This window comes from Kogia breviceps, chromosome 20 (assembly GCF_026419965.1).
Source record: "Kogia breviceps isolate mKogBre1 chromosome 20, mKogBre1 haplotype 1, whole genome shotgun sequence".
NCBI lineage: Eukaryota > Metazoa > Chordata > Mammalia > Artiodactyla > Physeteridae > Kogia > Kogia breviceps.
The window spans coordinates 24,847,192-24,869,998 of NC_081329.1; the positions used below are offsets into that span (position 1 = coordinate 24,847,192).

The window sequence follows — 22,807 nt, forward strand, 5'->3', positions numbered from 1 at the left end:
GATAGCTGACATACTCAAAATATCCAAATCAAGCATTGAAAATCATTTGCACCAGCTTGGTTATGTAAATCGCTTTGATGTTTGGGTTCCACGTAAGTTAAGCGAGAAAACCTTCTCGACCATATTTCTGCATGCGATTCTCCACTGAAATTTAATGAAAACGTTCCGTTTTTTTTTTTTTTTTTTTTTAATTTTAAAATTTTATTTACAAAATATTTTACATACCTCAAATGAGAATATTCTCTTATTTAAATGCATGTAGGGGTAGGGAAAGGATAACATGACTTGAACAGCAAAAGATGATGGAGCACTAAAAGAATTTATACTCAAGGATAACTGTTTTATTTAAAAACAGAAATGTTTATATGTATGTATATGTTGCAGCCCTTAAGGAAAAATAACAATTTGAAAAGTCCTTTTATTTGAAATTCAATGAAAACAGGTATACAATCTTAAACCATGAATTCATAGTTTTTTGTTTATTGTTTAAATGATGTGAAAGCTTTTGTTCTGTTCAAAAGCATGTGTGTCTTTGAATTCCAGGAACCTCTTGGGAACTTCTTTGCTGGTTACCCTGTAACTAGAGTGTGAGACTGAGTGACCACAAATAAACATGTTACTTCATACAGCATTATGATATTGATACTTCCATGTTAGCAAAGCCCCTTTCAAAGCCTTTTCATGTGTCCCTCATTAAGAAACCAGTGTTACAGTGCTACATTGTTCAGAGTTGAAGGCCAACCCATAGACCTAGAGAAGGTACACTCTACACCCTGACTCTTCCCAGCAACCTGAGCGGGGGAGTTGGGGCAGAAGGGGTGGCACCAGATGTTTGCGTCGTGTCACACTGAAGCAGACTGGGTAAGAGAGGCCAGTTGTTTTTCAACTTCAAAGTGATGTAAAATTGAGGCAAAAACAATAACCATGACATAATACTCAAACAGAATTATATCAAAACCTAGTATTTACTAATGGGTTACAGGATGATGGGTAAATTTTTTTACTTTTGTGTCTTTTCAAATTTTCCTCAAAGTGCTTTGTTTGTTAGTTTTTAATCAGAAAAACGTCTGTCGCTTGCCAGTTGTTGGAAAGAGAAAAGCAAAAGAACAGAGTGAGTACATGGGCAGGCAGATCTGGGAGGTTGAAGACAAAATGGAATCAAGGCTTGTTATGCAAGTCAAAGAAGGAAACCTAGGTCAGGTTTTAAGATCAGGTCTCCCTGCGGATGGCCGGGTGTGAAGTATGCTTCAGCATCTCTGGTTCTTCCTTAGTGCACTGACTGGTAGGCCAGGTGAGGATAAGAATGCCCTGTTGTTTTTACTCAATCTTAATCCTCATGAGGTCGCTGTTGTGGCATTGATGCGTTTCACCATGACTTCCTCATACTGTTTTTGTGTCAGTAACCCTTCTGTTATGCTTTTACTTTCTTCAAACTTGGGCAACACAACTGCAATGTATCCTTCAGTGGATGGCTTCTCTTGAAGAATAGATGGCTTATGGAGAATGTTTTCATTCACTTCCATCAATCGTCCTCTAACACAGCTAGATATGGTGTATTCTTCTCCATCAGAGCAGTAAATCTTACACAGAGGTGCAAGTTCTGTTAGAAACTGTGCCCCCGGTTAGAGTGTTGTAGTATACAGTGGTCCTCACAGGGTTTTCCTTTGACATCCGCTTTGTACCAGCGAGTGAAGTAACGATCCACAAGCGACGGCACCGCGGGCTTCTTAGCCGAGGCGGCCACAAGGGTCTCGGGCTCGTTAGCCATGGCGACCTCAGGTGCTCCGTTCCGTTTTTAAAACAAATTGTGACAGGTGATGAAAAGTAGATACTGTACAAAAATGTGGAACAGAAGAGATCATCGGGCAAGTGAAATGAACTACCACCAACCACACCAAAGTCCGGTCTTCATCTAAAGAAGATGATGTTGTGTATATGGTTGGATTGGAAGGGAGTCCTCTATTATGAGCTCCTTCTGGAAAACCAAACGACTAATTCCAACAAGTACTGCTCCAAGTTAGACCAACTGAAAGTGGCACTTGACGAAGGGCGTCCAGAATTAGCCAACAGAAAATGCATAATCTTCCATCAGGATAATGCAAGACCACATGTTTCTTTGATGACCAGTCAAAAGCTATTACAGCTTGGCTGTGAAGTTCTGATTCGTCCGCCATATTCACCAGACATTGCACCTTTGGATTTCCATTTATTTCAGTCTTTACAAAATTCTCTTAATGGAAAAAATTTCAGTTCTCTGGAAGACTGTAAAAGGCACCTGGAACAGTTCTTTGCTCAAAAAGATAAAAAGTTTTGGGAAGATGGAATTATGAGGTTGCCTGAAAAATGGCAGAAGATAGTGGAACAAAAGGGTGAATACATTGTTTAATAAAGTTCTTGGTGAAAATGAAAAATGTGTCTTTTATTTTTATTTTAAAAACTGAAGGCATTTTTGGCCCACCCAGTACAATAATTTAAAGATAAAATTCTTAGCCTGTTTTTCCAGTCCTATATTAAAAGAAACTGTTCCTAGCAGTACTCTTCAAAAAGGGAATTAGGAAGGAATTGCAAGATAAATATCACATGTGAAAAGTTTGGAGTTCTCACCACCTATGTGACAAAATTGCCCCAAATTTACTCAAAATTAGGCTGAAATGAAATAGGATGTCTGGATCTATGCTTTGGGATTTTCCTGAAGATGTATCTTACCACTGGCCTCTTTATTTTCCTTGATTTGCACTTTATCTATGGAGAGTGGAGCCCTATACCAGGAGCCTGCCAAGACACAATGGGTATTTTCCCAGAATGCTTCATGGTGAAGTTAGTAGACTAAATAATCAATTTATATGCCTTTCCCAGGCCCTTTTTCATATACTATGTTCCCACAATGATTGCTAAGTGGACAGGTGGGACTCATGATTCAGGTCCTTTACCCACAGTTGATTGGACCAGGCACAAGGAATCATGTGACCACCACCCCCCCCCCAAGAAAGTAAGAGATAGAGTCTATGCCTTGGAGCTCCTGAGGGCTTTCCAAGTCTGGCTCAGGAATACCCTGAAAACCAACTACACTACCATCTCTGGGTTCCTTAAGATATTGCTTTAACTTTGAAAAAAAATATAGCTTTTCAGGTGTTCGTTTTGCTTAAAGTAGTTTCCATACCTTTATGTCCCTTTAAAACCAAATTATCCCTGATGAAGACACTAGGCATATGCCAGATAATTTAAGCAGGTACAATTTTGAGCGCTTACTATGTTTCAGACACTATTCTAACCACCTTATATATATCAATTCTTTCAATCCTCACCACTGCCTAAGAGAGTTGCTAACATTATCCTCAATTTACAAATAAAGAAACCAAGGCACAGGAAGGTTAAATACCTGCCAAAATCACAGAGCTAATAAGTGGCACAGCCAGGATTCAAACCGTTACTGAGTCCAAGTTTGTACTGCTCACCACACGATAGGCCAATAAATCTAGAGATGAGGCGTTGGGGCAGGGAATAGTGACTTTATTTGGAAAGTCAGCAGACCAAGATGATGGAATAGTGTCCCAAAGAACCATCTCACCTGAGTTAGAATTCAGGCTTCTTTTATCCTAAAAGGGAAGGAGTGTGGCTGGTTGTTGCAAACTTCTTGGTGTCGGACACCTTTGTTCTTCCTTGTCCATGGGGCTCTGGTCACAATGTTCTATAAACATCTAAACATCTGAAATATTTAAACATCTAAACAAACGTTTAAACATCTAAAATGTGGCTCTGGTCACAATGTTCTATAAACCTCCAACAAGACAAATGTTATTCTCTGTTCTGCAACTTTTTAATCTCTGTATGCATGAAAAAGTGTTACACATTTAAAGGTCAGGGTCTTGAGAATGGGCTCTCCTGTATATTTCAGGCTACAGGCAACATTCTTTTACAAAAAGTGCAGAGCCAGCATGACTCAGCACAGGCAAGAGAGCACAAGGGTTAGGGCTAAATGAACAGATCCAATATGGAGTCAGGCTTGTTCTTCTCTGTTACAAAACCTATGAAGTCTGATTCTAGAGCACATGCTTTAGCCTTTGGAGGTAATAGCTCTTGGTGTCTCTCTGCTTGGGTTTATATTCACTAATGCCGAAAGCAGAAAATGGTAGGTCTGAGAAGTTCCAAAAGTAGAGAACCTCCAGAATAAGACATCTGGGAAAGCATTGGGGTGATGGGAGAGTATGAGATCTGGAGATGCCAGGAACTAGCATACAGTGATCAGAACACTCCATTGAATGCCTGAGAAGTTTGCTGAAATTCTTGCTTGGAGCAATGGTGTGGAGCGGAGTATGAAAGCTGGGCCCGGTGGAGGTAAGAGCATTGCTTTTGCTTTTGCTCTTGCCTTTTAGCCTCTTAAGAGTTTATAAATTAAGCCACCAGCTTATAAACATGAATCATTTGCTGAGTGACTAGGTTCTTCAAGGTGTTACTTTCCCCAGAACACAACTGATTCAAATGTTTTGAACTATATCCTTTCTATTGCTAATAAAACTTTGAGTACTACGGTGACTGGCAAAGATTAAACAAATAAATAATAGAGAGTTTTTTTTATAATTTTATAATCAGGTAACTCCAACAGTTGAATTAGTCTCCAGCACTTCATTACCAGACCCGGTACAGACTAAACATTCTGCTACCTAACAGATTTCTGCACAGATACTGCCACAAGTCATGCTTCTGATTTCCTCCCCCTTGACCAGAGACATTGGATATGTTGTGAAGTGTGGCTGCTTATCCCCTGCATTAAACAGAGCACCTTTTTTTTTTTTTTTAACCACAATCATATTCTGTTCCTTCATGGGAAACACTCAGCATGACTCATGGTACCTGCCGGTGCTTATTACCTTGGGCTGTGTAAGAGGTAAAATAAAAATGATCAGATTTAAAGGGCCAGAAGTAATGAGAATGTGGAAAGAAAATCATCTGGAATAAATTGTTATATGAGGACATGGTAAAGGCCCCTTAGCAAAGTGTTGAGCCTTGGCAGTGCTTTCAGCCCCCCCTTCATGTGAAGGTAAAACAACATTTCCTGTATTCTAGGCAGTGGGAGACAAGTCAGTGACCCGGCAGGGAGAAATGCTTGTGATTGCTCCAACACTTACATCGAGAGGTAATCGCGTGAGACTCATTGCAGGATATAGAGAATACCTTACTAGTAACAGGTGAACACAAAGTTTAGTAGCCAGGTTGGGATAAAGGAGATAATGTTAATGAATATGTCTATAAAATGTTCACAAGTGGAGGCCACCGAGAAATATGATTCACTTTGCCTTCTACCAGTAAAGTCCACATGCTTTTGAAAAATTTGGAGACTGAAATTATGGACAAAGTTTACACACTCTGGACTCTCATTTGGGAATTTACAAAGTACTACAGCCCTTGTTGTGAGCCTTTAACTACTGCAGTAATGGCCCCTTTTCATCAGCTTAGGGGGTTTTTTTGGATTTTTTTGTTTTGGGGGGTTTTTTTGGGCAATTTTAGAGGATTATCCATCAATTTTATGGGGAAAAAGGAGATATTTCATATCAATCGGTTTTATAATCTACAGTTTTCTTATCCATTAGGCTCTTCTGTCATTGGTCTGGCTAGGGATTCCCAAACAGTAATGAATATGAAAATTACTTGGAGAGATAAAGCATTTATACAAATTCCTGGGATTGTCCCCAGTAGCTCTGGGTGAGGTCTTGAAATCTAATTTTTTTAACAATGACTCAGCTGATTCCTGTGTAGGTGCTCCAAGGACCAGCCTTTGGGAAACACACTCCCAGAATGACCAAGTATGCAGGGCGCATTGCTTAGGAATAACCCTAGCCTGTGCTCTGCCTAATACCAATGTGGGCTTAGGTTCAGAGAAAAGCTGGAGAACAAAAGAGGATCGAACAGGAGAGACTACCACAGGCCCATGATACCTCTGTCTCCGTGCCTGGGCTGGCTACCCTGCAGTGGGAAGTCTCATTTCTAATGAGTAGAGAGGGACTTAAAAGCAAGTTCCCAGGAAGGTGAAGTTTCCTAACATGTTAGATCTACCCATTCTAGTGGTCAGAATCTCACACATCTCCAGTGAGCTCACCAGGATTATTCAAGGAGATAAGATGATCCATCTCCTGATGGTGATCTGCAGACTCAAAACAGTACCCCTGCTCCTCTCTACTTTTTTATGGCCTGAAAATCCCAGGGAAGAATGTCTCTCATTGATGCTGTTCTCTTTTTTTGTTTTTCTCGTTACGCGGGCCTCTCACCGCTGTGGCCTCTCCCGTCGCGGAGCACAGGCTCCGGACGCGCAGGCTCAGCGGCCATGGCTCACGGGCCCAGCCGCTCTGCGGCACGTGGGATCCTCCAGGACCGGGGCACGAACCCGTGTCCCCTGCATCGGCAGGCGGACTCTCAACCACTGCGCCAGCAGGGGAGCCCGATGCTGTTCTTTACTTAAGGTTACAAGGTATACCAACACATTTTGATATAGTTTTGTTGTCACTGCTATCAGGCCCCCAAAGTTCCACTTCTGATCAGTAGAAGACCTGAGTCCCAAGAGGAAACCTGTGATCGTTCAGTCAGTGGCCAAACAGCAGTATATCACGTGGCTAACTTTGCTCCGTATGCCAGATGCCCTATTTGTGACCAGAATTGCACCTTAGTGCATATGAAAAAAATAGACCTACTGCAAAAATCAAATCCAAAATTTGTATTTTGTAAACATTTTGTGGGGAACTGTTACATTATGTACAGCGTTTCACTTAAAAAAAATTAAAAACCTATTTGGCCAAACAATTTAATAAACCCCCCAGTATACACAGTCCACTAAACAAAGCCCTCTAATACTAGTATTTAAGGGAATCAAGTATGAAAGCCCAGTGGAACGAGGACCTTGTAATTCATTAAATTCAACCCCCAACTGCCTCTGTGAATTAACAGGAAGATGCTTCCCTTCTTAATAACCACCAGCTCCTATATGTTCCTTTCCTCTGAAATCTAAAATAAAAATGGGAAATATTTTTGGCTCCTGAGTTGATTAACTGCTTGACCAACATTTACAGAAGGTATCCGTTAGGACCTATGAGACCAATTTCTTAAAATAATTACTTACAATTTGTCGTGTTCTCGCCTAAAGTGATCCTTTCCCTTAAGTGCAGTGAGGTGACTGAATGTCAGTGCTATTTCTTTCATGGCCAACAATGAGCCTTGCTCTAAGGGCAGTGGCCTCGTCCCTTTTAGATGACATTCCCTGGTAACATGTCATGTCTGAACACTTAACCCTTTAACAACTCGGTGAAAATTCAGGCCCCTGTTGTTTTAATGCCTATGGGAGAATCAGATGTGCTCAAGAATGTAATCACTCCGTGTTAAGAGAAATCTTAGCCTTCAAGTAGCCTGTTTCTAATGTTTTTGGAAGCTCACAGCTGAGAGTAGATAAATCTGTCTGTATATTTCTCATGTTAAAGTTTAATTGTATTAGTTTTGCAGAATAGTGGGCTAGTTCATGCAGTTGACTTGCTTTTACACTGAATATGGGAATATGAGAAGCAGAAGTCAAAGACACAAAAACAGAATCTTGGAAGAGTAAAGTAAATAGGGATTTAGAGACGATAGTGTGGCATCTCCTCATTTTACAGATGAGGAAACTGAGGTTCAGAGAAAAGTGTCCCTGCTCTCCAAATACATCACACTTTCCAGCGACTGTTTGTCCTACCTCTACCTAGAACTTTCAGCTCTCGTTCTTCCATTTGATCAGCTTCTACATACTCTAAATTCTCAACTCAAGGCTACAAGTCCATATCGCTTTTTTCTTGTGATGTACGTCTACTGTAGTCTACTAATATTTTATTAAATAATTGGCTGCATGTTTATCTCTTTGGGGCAGTGTCTTAATTTTCTTTTTATTCTCAGTTCCAACTACAATGTACAGAGAAGTTACTGAAAAGAAATCATCTGAGTGACTTGCTTGAGGTCACACAAGTAGCCATTAAGAAGCACCACTGATTCATTGTGTATGTGTTAACTCTTTCGGCTAAGTACTATTTCTATTATACTTTGTTATATTGACTCAAAGATTGTAGAAGAATTGGCTATGTCTGTTATGCTTCTCATTTTATCAGGATACATCTGGAAAAGGTATAAAGTGTTTCAAAGACTTAGGTGCTTTTTTTTTTTTTTAATGACACTGGATCTCATCTTTATAGAAATGAGAAACAAACAGAACAAGATCTTGGAATTTAAACAGCATAGGATTAAAATTCTGGTTCTCCCACTATTTGTGGAATTATTCAGCTAATATGAACTGTCTGCCTGAGCTGCTATTCAACTCATCTGGATCTCCCTTTCTAAAAGGGATATTGTAAAAGGTAAATGAGATTTATGGGATTGTGTTTGTAAAGCATTGAAAAACAGTAGGCATTCTATAGAGGTTACTTCTCTCCTGTTTTCCCCCGTAATTTGACACTTTATTATTTCCAGGGTTTTTTTTAATATACATTATCTCATTTGAGTCTTATTATAGCTCTGTGAGGTGAGCAAAATGGCATAGGATTATGCTCTAATTATAGACAAAGAAAACGACAAAGAAAATTACTCTCTAATTATAGACAAAGAAAATGACATATTTGAGATATGTTTCGGAGAAAATAAAATCAGGCATTTTTTGCATCAATCAACACAGTGTGTATCCAGCATCACAAGTCAATGCTAAATCTTTCCATGTGCTAGAGCAGGGGTGCCCAACCCCCTGGGCCATGGACCAGTACCGGTACCCGGCCTGTTAGGAACCGGCTGGACAGCAGGCAGTGAGCAGCCAGAGAGCAGAGCTTCATCTGCTGCTCCCCGCCGCTCGCATTACCACCTGAACCATCCCCCGCACCCCGCTACCGGTCCGTAGAAAAATTGTCTTCCACGAAACCGGTCCCTGGTGCCAAAAAGATTGGGGACCACTGTGCTAGAGTATAAGATAAACACAAGCTCTCCCTTTCACGGATACCTGTGCTTCCCTAGCAAATTCCAAGGGAATCCATGATGAGTCGTGATGGGGTCTCAGAAATAACCACAATCCAATCTGACAAGAACTAATTTAAGTCAGGTATACTATTGATATAATAGGATTATGAAGAAATGCGACTGCAAAATGTAAATGAAACAGAGAGGCGATTATTGTCATTAACTTGTAAACGAAATACACAGAGATGTCTTTCTTCATACCACTGAGATACTTCAGCTTGCTTACAGTCAATGTTTTCCCTGGGTAGGTCAATGTCTTTATTATATCCCCAGTCTTACTGATGGTCTCAGAAGCATGTGGATAGCTGATGGCTCACTCCATGAAGCTCTAGTCTAGTCTAGTCTAGCCCGTGATTCCTCTAAGCAAGGGTGGAAGGGTAGGGGGTGAATTTACATCCCCCTTTAAATAAGACATGCAGCTAGTAAATGACCACAGGCCTTTAATTGAGCTGTTGTGTAAAAGGGGATGTGACTAAATATATGTTTGGCTAAAGCTGCGACGGGACAGTGGCTGCACTTTCATAGCCCAGTTGTCATGCATATATATGGCACTCACATAGAATAGAGTGGACTCATGCTGCGTGGATGAGGTGGATGCCATTGTCCACACCCTCACTGGCTGTGTGCAGCTCACCTCATTTCCAAGCATTCTCTGTTTCACCCAGATATGGTCAATAAACACATGAAGGTGATTCTAGAGTTGAACACAATGGTGGCCCTCTGTTGGCCAAGCAGGATATTATATAAGACTCCTGACTGTCCATTCCCTCTGTAGACGTGCTCTTTGGCTTTCCCCGGGCACTGCCAATATGAAGAGTGCCCTAGTAAAATCTTTATTCTCTGTTAAGGTATAACATGGCTTTTCTTGGAACCCCTGGTTAAACTCTCTCCTCTTCAACGTCACCTTTCTTTGGATTACATCCTACAGTTCTTCTTTCCAAGTCCTGGAATAAAATGTAATTGGCATTGAAGAATATATTTATTTAGATGTAGAGTTGGAAAGATGTGGTAACCTTTGAAATGATCCTGGAAATCCTGAAGTCTTCTGAGTGTGCTAAGTTTCATAGAAACCAACTATTTACTATTTTTCTTTCATTGCCACTCTTCCATATTGCCTGCACCCAGATACTTTTGGACATTCGGAGTAAAAATGGAAGAGTAGTTGACCAGGAGCTTCTGGCTCTGGGGAGATAGACATCTGATATTTGGAAAGGAATCGTGAAAACAAATCAATTTAGAGGCATGACTTTGTCATATGATTTCTTTAAATAAACTTCTTATTTTTTAATAGTTGTAGGTCTACAGAAAAATTGCTACAATAATATAGTGAGTTCCCTTATACCCCACACCCAGTTTCCCCTATTATTAACATCTTACATTAGTATGGCATATTTGTCACACAAACCAATGTTGATACATTATTATTAAATAAATATTAATATAAATTATATTAAATCAATGTAAGTTTATTAATATTAAATATATATAATTATTAAGGTTTATACTTTATTAAAATTTTCTCTGTTTTTCCCTAATGTATTTTGTCCATTCAGTATCCTATCTAGGTTATCACATTACATTTAGTAGTCCCGTCTCCTTAGGCTCCTCTTGGCTGGCACAGTTTCTCAGATTTTTCTTTGTTTTTGATGACCTTGACCATTTGTAATTTGTACAATGTCCATCAGTTGGGATTTGCCTAGTGTTTTTCTCCTGGAGTTATTAGTTTGGAGGATAAGACCACTGGGGTAAATTGACATTTTCATCATATATCAAGGGTAATACTATCAACATGACTTATCACTATTGATTTTGACCTTGATTGCCTGGCTGAGGTAGTGATTGTCAGGTTTTCTACTGTAAAATTACTCTTTTTCACCCTTCCCATACTGCTTCCTTTAGAAACAAGTCACTATATGCAACCCATAGTTAAGGAATGGGAGGCTATGCTCCTCTCCCTGAGGGTGAAGTATTTGCATAAATTATTTTAAATTTTGCATGAGAGATTTTTTTATACTGCTCCATTTATTTATTTATTAAATCATGTCTTTTTAGCAGTACGGACTCGTGGATATTATGGAATATTTATGGAACTTGAGATATTATCCAAAACTACTTTCTGCATTTTGTTGCTCAATTTTTCTGGCTTTGGCCATTCCTCAGATTTTAAAATAATATTTTCAGTAAGTATTTACTGAATATCTACTATGTAGTCCCACTTATTTATTTTTGCTTTTGTTGCTTGTGCCTCTGATGTCATATCCAGAAAAACTGTTGCCAAGATCAATGTCAAGGATATTTTTCCCTGTTTTCTTCTAGGAGTTATATGGTTTCAGGTTTTATGTTTAAGTCTGTAATTCATTCCAATTTATTTTTTGCAAGTGATGTAAGATAGGGGTCCAATTTCATTCTTCTGCATGTGGTTATCCAGTTTTCCCAACACCATTTATTGAAGGGACTATCTTGTCTTCATTGAGTATTCTTGGCTCTCTTTTCAAAAAGTAATTGACCATATATGTAAGGGTTTATTTTTAGGCACCAGATTCTGTTCCATTGGTCTTTGTGTCTATTTTTATGCCAGAACCATACTATTTTAGCTACTGTAACTTTGTAGTATGGCTTGAAATCAGGAAATGTGATGCCTCCAGGTTTGTGATTCTTTCTCAGGATTGCTTTAGCTATTCAGGGTCTTTTGTGGCTTAACAGAAATTTGAGGAATTTTTTCTGTTTTTTAAAAAATGCAATTGGAATTTTCTATGGATCACATTGATTCTATAGATGGTTTTGGGTATTATGGACATTTTAACAATAATCTCTTATCCATGAACACAGGATATCTTTCCATTTGTTTGTGTCTTCTTCATTTTCTTTAAACAAAGTCTTGTAGTTTTTAGTGTACAGAGTTTTCACTTCCTTAGTTAAATTTATTCCTAAGTATGTTATTATCTTGTTGCTATTGTGAATGGAATTGTTTTCTTTCTTTATTTTTCAGATGTTTTGTTAATGTATACTGATTTCTGTATGAATTCTGATTCAACTGATTTCTGTATGTTGTTATTGTATCCTACAGGTTTACTAAATTTGGTGATTAGCTTTAACAGGTTTTTGTTTTTGTTTTGGTGGAGTCATGAGAATTTTCTATATATATCAATTGCAAACAAGAACAGTTGTACTTCTTCCTTTCCATTTTGGATGCCTTTTATTTCTTTTTTCTTGCCTGATTGCCCTAGCTAGGATTTTCGGTACTATGTTGAATAGAAGTGGTGAAAATGGGCACCCTTGTCTTGTTCCCGATCTTTGAGGAAAAGCTTTCAAGCTTTCACCATTGGCTGTGGGTTTATCATATCTGGCCTTTATTGTGTTGAGGTATGTTCCTTCTATACTCAATTTGTTAAGCATTTTTATCACGAAAGGATGTTTTTGTTTTTCAAATGCTTTTTCTGCATCTATTAAGATGATCATATGATTTGTATCTTTTATTCTATTAATGTAGTGTATCACATTTGTTGACTTGCATATGTTGAACCATGCTTGCATCCCAGGAATAAATCCCACTTGACCCTGATACCAAAGCCTATAGGACACCACAAGTAAACTAAATTACAGAACAATAACGCTGATGAATATGCATGTAAAAATTCTCAACAAAATATTAACAAACTGAATTCAGTAACACATTATAAGGATCATACACCATGAATATTTGCTGTGCATAAAAATTATTTTAGGAGATAGAAGTCAAATGAAGTACAAATAATGAAGTAATAATTAATGAAATATTCAAGGAACTTGAATCAAGGAACTAGAATCAGTGAGAGAGAGGAAATAACACATAAATAACCTTTATGCAGGCAAGACAAAGGCAGACAATCCCAAGCTTGCATCCTAGATATCCAAATTATTAGCCTGTGACACTGAGCGAGTCACTTAATCTTTCTGAAATTAGGAATATTCTGACAAAAACTTTAAACTTTACATTTTAGAAGATAAAATGCAAATCAATTTAAATTGAAAGGAAGGTAGTAGATCATTGTGGTTAAGAGTTCAGCCTCTGGAACCCTACTGCCTTGGTTCATACTTTGCCTGTCCCACTACTAGTTCTGAGACAAGTTAGGCAACTTATCTAATTGAACAAGTTTGTTACTCTCCTAGTCCTCAGTTTTAATCACCTGTGAAATAGGAAAATGGGAAAAGCAGAAGATCGGGCAGGCTTGAGGGGTTACCAAGAACTTGGATTTATTTACTCTGAGTTTTTTATTCCTCTAAGAGGCAGTGGGGCTATTCCAAGAATAATTTATGACTGGAGATAATAGATGGAGGAGTGACAGGCATACAGGTGATATTGAGAGTCAGTATTAGGGATGGAGCAGAAGGTCAGATAAATAAGTGGGAACTAGAAAGAGCATACACTTCTAAGGCTCTGTAGCTCTGCCAACCGACCAATGGCTGCTTAAGCCCAACCAGGATCAGATTCCGCTTGTAGCATGAAATCTTTCCTTCTGTGACTCCAAAAGTAACAGTGTAGAAGCAGCAAACAGGATGTAGGAAACTCTGTTTTTTGTGGGTTTTTTCAGCTACCAGATCACTGAATTAACATGAAATAGTTTTTGATTTAAATGTCTGTCTTTCCACTGGAATCTAGGCTTCTTGAGGGCAAGGTTTGTATTGTCATTGCCCTAGCTTCCAGCACTGAGGAAAATAGACACAAAGTAAATTTTTGTTTAAAAGAATGAAAGATCGGGCTTCCCTGGTGGCGCAGTGGTTGAGAGTCCGCCTGCCGATGCAGGGGACATGGGTTCATGCCCCGGTCCGGGAGGATCCCACATGCCGCCGAGCGGCTAGGCCCGTGAGCCATGGCTGCTGAGCCTGCGCGTCCGGAGCCTGTGCTCTGCAACGGGAGAGGCCACAGCAGTGAGAGGCCCGCATACTGAAAAAAAAAAAAAAAAGAAAGAAAGATCCATACAGATTTCTTAGTGTTTGCTGAAATTTAACTTCCAGTGCATATGTGTTCAGCAGTGGAAAAAAGCAAATGTTGACATCAAATGAATTACATTTATTATTAAAAGAATCAGAGGTGTAGCATGAAATAGTAAAAAAAAAAAAAATTGCCTAGAAATGAGACGTCATGCCTGTTTCTCTGGATTCCAGACTCATCACCTGCTTGTCTTACAAGAGTTAGAACTCTTTGACCCTTGTTTAAGCCCAGTCCTGTCTGAAGTTCTAGGTGAGATGAATGTGATCCCTACTGGAGGGAATTTAAAGAGTCAGGAGTCAGATGACTCAGGTCACCCTTTCACCTGAGGACTAGAACTTCTCTGAACCTGATGCCTAACTTTCAGAATAGGACTTGTGCCTAGTTCTTGAAGCCCAAACCCCAACTCACTCTCTGGTTTTGGACACAGGGCCCCTGTTTTGGGGAGTATTCCTTACCCAGTTGTAAAGTTACTTTAGGACCAGGACTGCTTCAATCCTGTAAATCTCTAGAACTGGAAACAACATGTTCAAGTCTTGTTGTCACCTTTGAAAAGTAGACTTGAGTGTGAGGTCTACATGCCTCCATTTCAAGTCTTTGATGGTGACCAGTCATTTATCAGGCAGCTCGTATCCACAGCCTGTAGCCATCTGTCAGACAGGAGGCTGCATCCAGCCTGTATCCATATGGACCACTCCACAATTCCCAGACACCAATTTTGGGTCTCAGTACACAAGTTTTATTTGCTCATTGTCTCTGATTACAATGTCCCACCTGGATGAACTACCTTAGACCTCGTAGCCAGGGAAGCCTAATGTGCCTGCCCCATCGTGGAGCTGCAGGTGTTTTTTGATCCCTTCTATTGCAGTTTGTTGTAGCCTGCTGCAAACCCCAGGAGGTCCAGATCCTGGCCCTGACACTCGCTGGCTTTGCAACCTTGGACACAGAACCTCTCTCTCCTTTTTGTGCCTCAGTTTACTCATCTCTAAAATGAAGCAGATGGACTGTTTTACCTTGAGTTTATCAGGCTTTAACCTTCTTGAGACTGTTTGTTCCAAAGCACTGATATATTATTAATACAAATAACCATCTTGACCTTCATCCCATCTTTCCTTGTGCTGCAGCTACTTCCTGTGCAGACCAGCAGATGCACCCGAATCCTAAGTAGTCAAATTTGAAAAAGGTTCTTCATTTCAAAAAGTCATTGGTTGACTGTGCGTTCTGATATCGAATAGAAGTCTCTTCTCAAGACAGGAATTGGTCTGCCAAATAGACTTTCTTTCGTTTATCATCTCCATTTAAAAGTAGCCTCTTCTCCACCTCTCCACTGGAAAAAAATTATTTTTTTCTCTTCAAATATAATCTGAATCCTACTGCTGACTTCAAGGCAAGGTCTTTGTATCCACGAGAAACCAAATGTAGAGGTGAGAATCTTTCCACTACCAAGATTTCCCTTCTTTGACACAGCACTGACTTTTTGTATCTGAAGTGATTCAAAGGCCTAATAGGAAGCTAAAGTAGCAATAGAGACCATTCCTTTAGGAGAGTATTAATGTCAGTCTTGACCAAAAAAAAAAAAAAAGTGATTGATTTAAAATGCTAAAAAGTATTCTGATATTTTTGCCATTATGAATCCTGTGTTCAAAATTTGAATACCATTAGCATGAACTTTTAGAGAGATGATCAGTTCTTTTCAAATGACATTTGAAAAGGAAACTGAACTTGGTAACCTCATTTCCATGACCACATTTCTGAGAGGTTGAGCATACGTGGGGATTGTGGAATTGGGAATGATATGGCAGGGATTCTTCCCCTTTTTTGTTGGTTTTTGTTTTATTTATTCTTTTAAAAAAATATATACATTTATTTATTTATTTATTTATTTTTGGCTGCGTTGGGTCTTCGTTGCTGCGCGGGCCTTCTCTAGTTGTGGTGAGCGGGGGCTACTCTTCATTGCGGTGTGCAAGCTTCTCATTGCAGTGGCTTCTCTTGTTGCGGAGCACGGGCTCTAGGCGTGTGGGCTTCAGTAGTTGTGGCACACAGGCTTCAGTATTTGTGGCTCGCGGGCTCTAGAGCTCAGGCTCAGTAGCTGTGGCGCACGGGCTTAGTTGCTCCGTGGCATGTGGGATCTTCCCGGACCAGGGCTCGAACCCGTGTCCCCTGCCTCGGCAGGCGGATTCTGAACCACTGTGCCACCAAGGAATTCCCTATTTATTCATTTTTTATAAACCTCCTTTTCCTTTTCCTCATCCTTCCTTTTTGTCTCCTCTTCCTCTTCCTTTTCTTTATTTGTCCTGTCAAAATAAATGAAGACCATCAAACGAGACAGTCAAAGGAGAGCGATTCAGAGCTCACTACAGCAAGGGAGTCGGCCACTGTCACTTGCGTTCTGACAGAAACTTAAAGACAGGCAGAGAGAAGGAAAGTTTTATAGTGGAAAAGAGGGAGAGCTCAGGTGTGCCTGACTAGAGGCTGTTAGCATGGGAAGCTGTAGGCAGGCTAAGTAGAAGTGGGGCATCCCATGTGATTGGTTATGGATGTATATTTGACTTCCTCTGCTTGGTCCTAAGTTGGAATCAAAGACAAAAATTAGGGACACTGTCAGTTATTAATCAATTCCTGGTCATTAAGAGGCAATTGTTATGGAAGTTATTGTTCCTCTTTCTGGATTGTTACTAGAGATAGCAGTCTGACTTTGTACCAGTCTGACTTACAACAGGCTTGGTCCTGGGCTGTTCATGATAGATAGAGGGCTTGCTTTACTGAGCAAATTGCTGTAGGTTGTGGGTCAGATTGCTGTTTTTCTATATGGTCTGGTTATTGTCCATTCATATATTGGGTTCCTCACTCCTCTTAACCTTTTCATCTCCTTCTCTGCAAATCTTTTTCTCATTTCTCCTTATTTATTTATTTGTATTATTTATTTTTTGGCTTCGTTGCTGCACGCAGGCTTTCTTTAGGCGAGTAAGGGCTATTCTTCGTTTTGGTTCACGGGCTTCTCATTGCGGTGGCTTCTCTTGTTACAGAGCCCGCGGCTCTAGGCACGCGGGCTTCGGTAGTTGTGGTGGGCGGGCTCTAAAGCGCAGTCTCAGTAGTTGTGGAGCACAGGCGTAGTTGCTCCGTGGCATGTGGGATCCTCCCGGACCAGGCCTCGAACCCGTGTCCGCTGCATTGGCAGGCGGATCCTTAACCACTCTGCCACCAGGGAAGTCCGTCTTCCTGATATTTGCCTTTTCTCGTTGCTCGATAAAGATTGGAAAAGAGGAATGTGAGATGTGGCCAAGGTTCAATGTGTAAGGAAATGTTTTCTTCATTCACATCAAACTCTCAATAACTCTTGTCTTAAATAAAGGATGGAGAATTGGGGAAATTTTGTGATCCAGAATGTGCAATAACGTTTGTTCTCATGAACAAATATTAAATGCCATGTTATTATTTGGCTATGAACACACATAACATTGAAATGCTTCTCTGTATAAGTTTCCCAGAAAATAGAAACTTAAAATCTGAAAACATTACTTAGTATCTTCTGGAAGTGATGTTGAAATGAACATACTTCAATTTCTCTGCTCTGGACTCACGAACATATATGGAACCATTTTGAGATGAGTTAGCAGAAAAAAATAACATAGCCTTCAATATGTACCTCCAAAATATTTCATCTTTTTCATTTTAGAGACTCTGAATGGATCTTAAATGTGGCCATTCGGCCTAACAGTTCTTCCTGTTTGAGATGCATTCAAATAAAAAAGTAGGCTTTAAGGAAAGTAGGTGTTTGTTGTCCTCTTGGCATATTACTCACTGGAGCAGTAAACCTAAGTGAATCAGTGAGCATTAGGAGAGAGAAACTCACTTAAATTAAGATCTAGAACTGATATTTTTATAGGACACCTGTTCCTGTATGCTGCAGATCTATGATCAAAGTGCTAGGAATATAGACGATTTGCATATTCATTGCAGATTTGCTGAGTTTGTGGATCACACTTTATTATGTGAAATTATTTTTAATGGAATTATTCCTCTCTTCTGGATTTGTAAAGCTAATTAGGCGTTGATACCTTTAGCTGTGAACACCTGCAGTGTTTTCTCTGATCCACTCTTTACCTAGGGTAACACTGGGTCTTTCCAAGGGAAATGAATGTTGCCGTATGTCTCCAAACCCAAAGAGAAGAGAGTCAGGTTAAGCACCAGATCACAGCAACCTCCTACTGAAAAAAACGTGTCCAAAACAGCATTTTTGAAGGTGATCCAGCTGTGCAAGCTGAACCATTGTTCACAGTAATTTTACTAATGCATTCCATCCTGAATTTTAAAAGCCTGATGAGTCACCCTATATGGTCAACTGCTTACATTATTAAGCAGAACATAAATCCGTTTACATACATTGGCATAATTCATTGCTGGATCAACCAAATAAACTCCTACTTTTGTAACCCTTCAGACTTCACATGGACAAAATAAATGGTCCTTTAACCAATGAAATGTGCTGGCAAATATAGAATTAAAATGTGAGCTGTTTTAGTCCATCTTATGTTTTGTCTATGTTGTTCTTCCATGAAAGTAGTTAACCAGTACAGGTGAATCTGAAGGAGAACAAAGGATTAGGTTAGGTTGTCTAATATGCTAAAATAATACCCATGTGAGGATACAGGACATTTTCCTGGCTTGACTTATCCAGAGACTCAGTTAATTTAAGAGAGGCAGAGAGTGGACTAAATGCTCTCTGGATAGTACATCGAGTCTACACCATTTCCAGCTTTATGAGAACCAGATTTATATGAGGTTTCTTAAAGTCCTTTATAAAGAAATAACAATGTTACTGGGTTTGAAAAGAGGAAGCAACTTTTGCTAGGTAGCAATAGTGTCTCTTCCTGTGGCCATTCTCTACAATTATGGCCATCACTTATCATTTATGGTGCATGGCACTTTTTATCTTCAGAACATTTGAGGCATTTTATCAAATTTTCCACACATCACCAGGAGGCACAGCTGCCTATAACATTCTGGATATCACACTGTACTTTTGAAGATTATCTGGGGATTTTTATTTATTGAGTTATTAATGATAGGAACAGAACATCTGTATTTATGATCATCTCAGAAGAACACAGTCAGTCATTTGTGCAAGACTGGAAAGTATTTGCTTATAGTAATCTCCAAGGAAAAGATGTGATTCTTTGCTATGCTACATTTACTTTGGTCATGCAGTACTTTCTCATTTTGCCTTCTGTATACTTGCTCTGTAACCATATCATGTTATCATGCTGTGTCATCAAACATCAAGTATGATCTCTAAACATCTTATATGCATTGTTCATTAGATAATTGTCTCATACAAACAGCACAAATGATACAGTGTTAGATACTATTTATGCAGTTTTTGATCGTCTTAAAGTTAAAAGAGTCTTGAGGAATCACCATACCACTTTCAAGATGCTTGAATATCTCCATTAGGTAACTCACTAACTTAAGCCAGTTTCTGAAGCTGTACAGGAACTAGAATATTAACATGCATGAAAAGGCTAGAAATAAAGCTTGGCCTTTTCAAGGTAGAAAGGTGAAACTGAGATTCCCATATAAAATCAGAACCTCTGTAGAACTACAGACTTAGCAAATAGGTACAATAGAAAAAAGTCTAGATGTCACAACAGGAAGAATCACAGAAGTTTGTTTGGGGTCTTCTTTTGTTTGTTTACTTTATTATGGCCTACCTTCTATTCTTGGAAAAGGTCCCTTTCACTAAGAATTTATAATGTGCATTTGAGGTTTAAATTTATCATACCTGAATGGTCAAGAACACCTATCCCCAAATTAATAAAAAATGTTAGCATAAAACACATGACCTCTCATACATATCAAAGGAAGCCACCTAGAAATTGCCCCCCAAAATCTTAATAATTCATTTCATGAACCAAAATGTAAAACATATAAGGAAATAATCTACTGTAAGTGAGAGAGAGAGAGCTTTTGAAAGTAAAGAACTCTAAGATCTTTGTATCTTTCTGGAGGAAAGTGAGGTATACTTGAATATATACAAATATATATGAGGTATACGTGAATTGTTGAATCTGAAAGGTCAAGTATGTGTGTTAAAAATTTAAGGATATTTATTTTAAAAAATAGAGAATGTATAATGTTAAATCAGTGGTGGTATGTGGGAAAAAGAAATAAACTCCAGAGGATAGGAAAAAAAAAAAGAGAAACAAGAAGCACCAAAAAGCAGGGAAAATAGCAACAAATAAGATGGAAGAAATAAATCCATGTATATTATAAAATCAGTATTGGAAATTACATTTCTAAGAAGACGGAGTATTTGTTTTCCCTATTCCTCCCACTAAGTACAATTTAAACTTGGACATTATAAATAAAAATTATCATAAGAACACTCTGAAAGCTGGAGAGAAGGCAGATTGGCTGAGGGTCTCAGAACATGAGCAACAGTTACAGTGATGATTTCCCTGAGTTTTCCTTTCTACTTTGCATAGTCCATGCTTAGAGTTGAAGTAGATAGCAACCCAGAAACACCACAAGTACAGAGAAAAGGAGCCCCCCAAAAGCCTGTTCTGTCTTCTCAAAGGACCAGGAAAGTGGCAAGCTAGAAAGACAGAACATTATTAGACAATAACCACTCTACTCCAGTCAAACACAACAGAAAAAACTGTGAGCAAACCCTCACCCACATCAGAAAAGGCCAAGATGGGAACCTAGTGTTCCATCCTCATGACACTGTAGGGAGGTGACATAATTGCCTATGTAGTGCCTCACGAGAAACTTAGCAAAATCTCCTAGAATTCATGTGGATATAAGGATATAAGATAAACATACAATACTCAATTATATTTCCAGATCCTAGCAATGAACCTGTGGACACCAATATTATAAATCCAATATCACTTATAATCACACATAAGATATGAAATAGCTAGGTGTAAACAAGGAGAAAATGTACATGATGAGTATTCTAAAAAAGTACCAAACACAGGTGAAAAAACTTAAAGATCTAAATAAATGGGGAGATATACCAGGTTCAGTGATTGGAAGCTCAACAACATAATGATGTTATTTCTCTCCAGATTGATATATAGGTATAACACAATTTGTATGAAAATCCCAGCAAATTGTTTTTGGAAATGTAGACTGGATTATTCTAAAATTTAATGAAGGTGCAAATAAACTAAAAATAATTTGGTAAATAAGACCAAAGTAGAAGGAATCAACCTACCTGATTTCAAGATCTTTCAGATATTTATAATAATCCAGACTATGTGGTATTGGTGGAAGGGCATAATCGACCAATGGAACAAAATATAGAAGTCAGAAATAGACACATGCAAATATGCCCAAGTGATTTTTGAAAAAAGTGCAAAAACAGTTCAATGGAGGAAAGGTGGGCCCTTAAACCAATGGTGCTAAAGCAACTGGACATCCATGGACCAACACACACACACACACACACACACACACACACACACACACACACACACCCCACCCTTGACCTAAATCTCACTCCTTATTTAAAAATTAATTCTAAATTTAAAAAATAAAAATTAACTCAAAATGGATCATGGACTTATATGTAATATGTAAAATAAAACATTCTAGAAAAAAATAGATATCCTTAATACTTAGAACTAGGCGAAGAGTTCTTAGACTTGACATCACATGCCTGACAACAAAAGGAAAAAATTGACAAACTGGACTTCATCAAAATTTTTTTCTCTGTGAAAGAGCCTGTTAAAATGATTTTTTAAAAAGTTACGGGGGGCAGGGGGATAGATATTTGCAAACTACACCTCTGACACAGGATTGTTACCTAAAATATATGAGTTCTTACAAGTCAACTATTTAGAACAAAAACCTGGGCTTCCCTGGTGGCGCAGTGGTTGAGAATCCGCCCGCTGATGCGGGGGACACGGGTTCGTGCCCCGGTCCGGGAAGATCCCACATGCCGTGGAGCAGCTGGGCCCGTGAGCCATGGCCGCTGAGCCTGCGCGTCCAGAGCCTGTGCTCCGCAACGGGAGAGGCCACAACAATGAGAGGCCCGCGTACCGCAAAAAATAAATAAATAAATAAAATAAAACAAAAACCTATTTAGAAAATGGGCCAAAGCCCCTGAAAGGAAATTTCAGTAAAGAAGATATTTAAATGACAAATATGTATATGAAAATATGCTAATTTAAGCCATAATGAGATATCACTACACATCTATCAGAACATTTAATATATATATAATATTTTTATATGCTTATATAGAATGGCAGCACTATATGCTGGTGAAAATGCAGAGAAAGTAGATTACTCAACCATTCTTGGTGGAAATGTAAAATGGTATAGCTAGTCTAGGAAATGGCTTGGAAAGTCCTTTTAAAAACTAAGCATTCAACTACTATATCCAGAAATTCCATTCCTAGGTATTTATTTCAGAGAAATGAAGATTTTTGTTCACACAAAAACCTATAGGTGAATGTTTGTAGCAGCTGTATTCATAGTAGCCAAAACCTGGAAACGTCCCTCAGTGGGTGAATACTTAAGCTGTTGTAATACATACACAATATCGAATACAACTCAGTAATTAAAAAGGAACAAACTATTGATACCCACAACCTGGGTGCATCTCCACATAATTATGCATATGGAAACAGAATCTCAAAGCTTACTCAATTTATCATTCCATTTGTATAACATTCTTGGAATGACAAAATGATGGCTTTCTTAACAGTTTATGTTTTCATTATATATCTTTCCCCATCATTTTATTTTCAACATATCTGTGTATTTGTCCATTGAAACCTGGGTATTTTTCTATTGTCATGAAACTTTTGATCCTAT

The 22,807-nt window shown here is 38.8% G+C and overlaps 1 pseudogene; it reads right to left on the reverse strand.

Annotated features, from left to right (window-relative positions):
• Positions 1 to 404: 404 nt before the first annotated feature.
• Positions 405 to 1,778, reverse strand: LOC131747387 (protein Abitram pseudogene; annotated as a pseudogene).
• Positions 1,779 to 22,807: the final 21,029 nt, after the last annotated feature.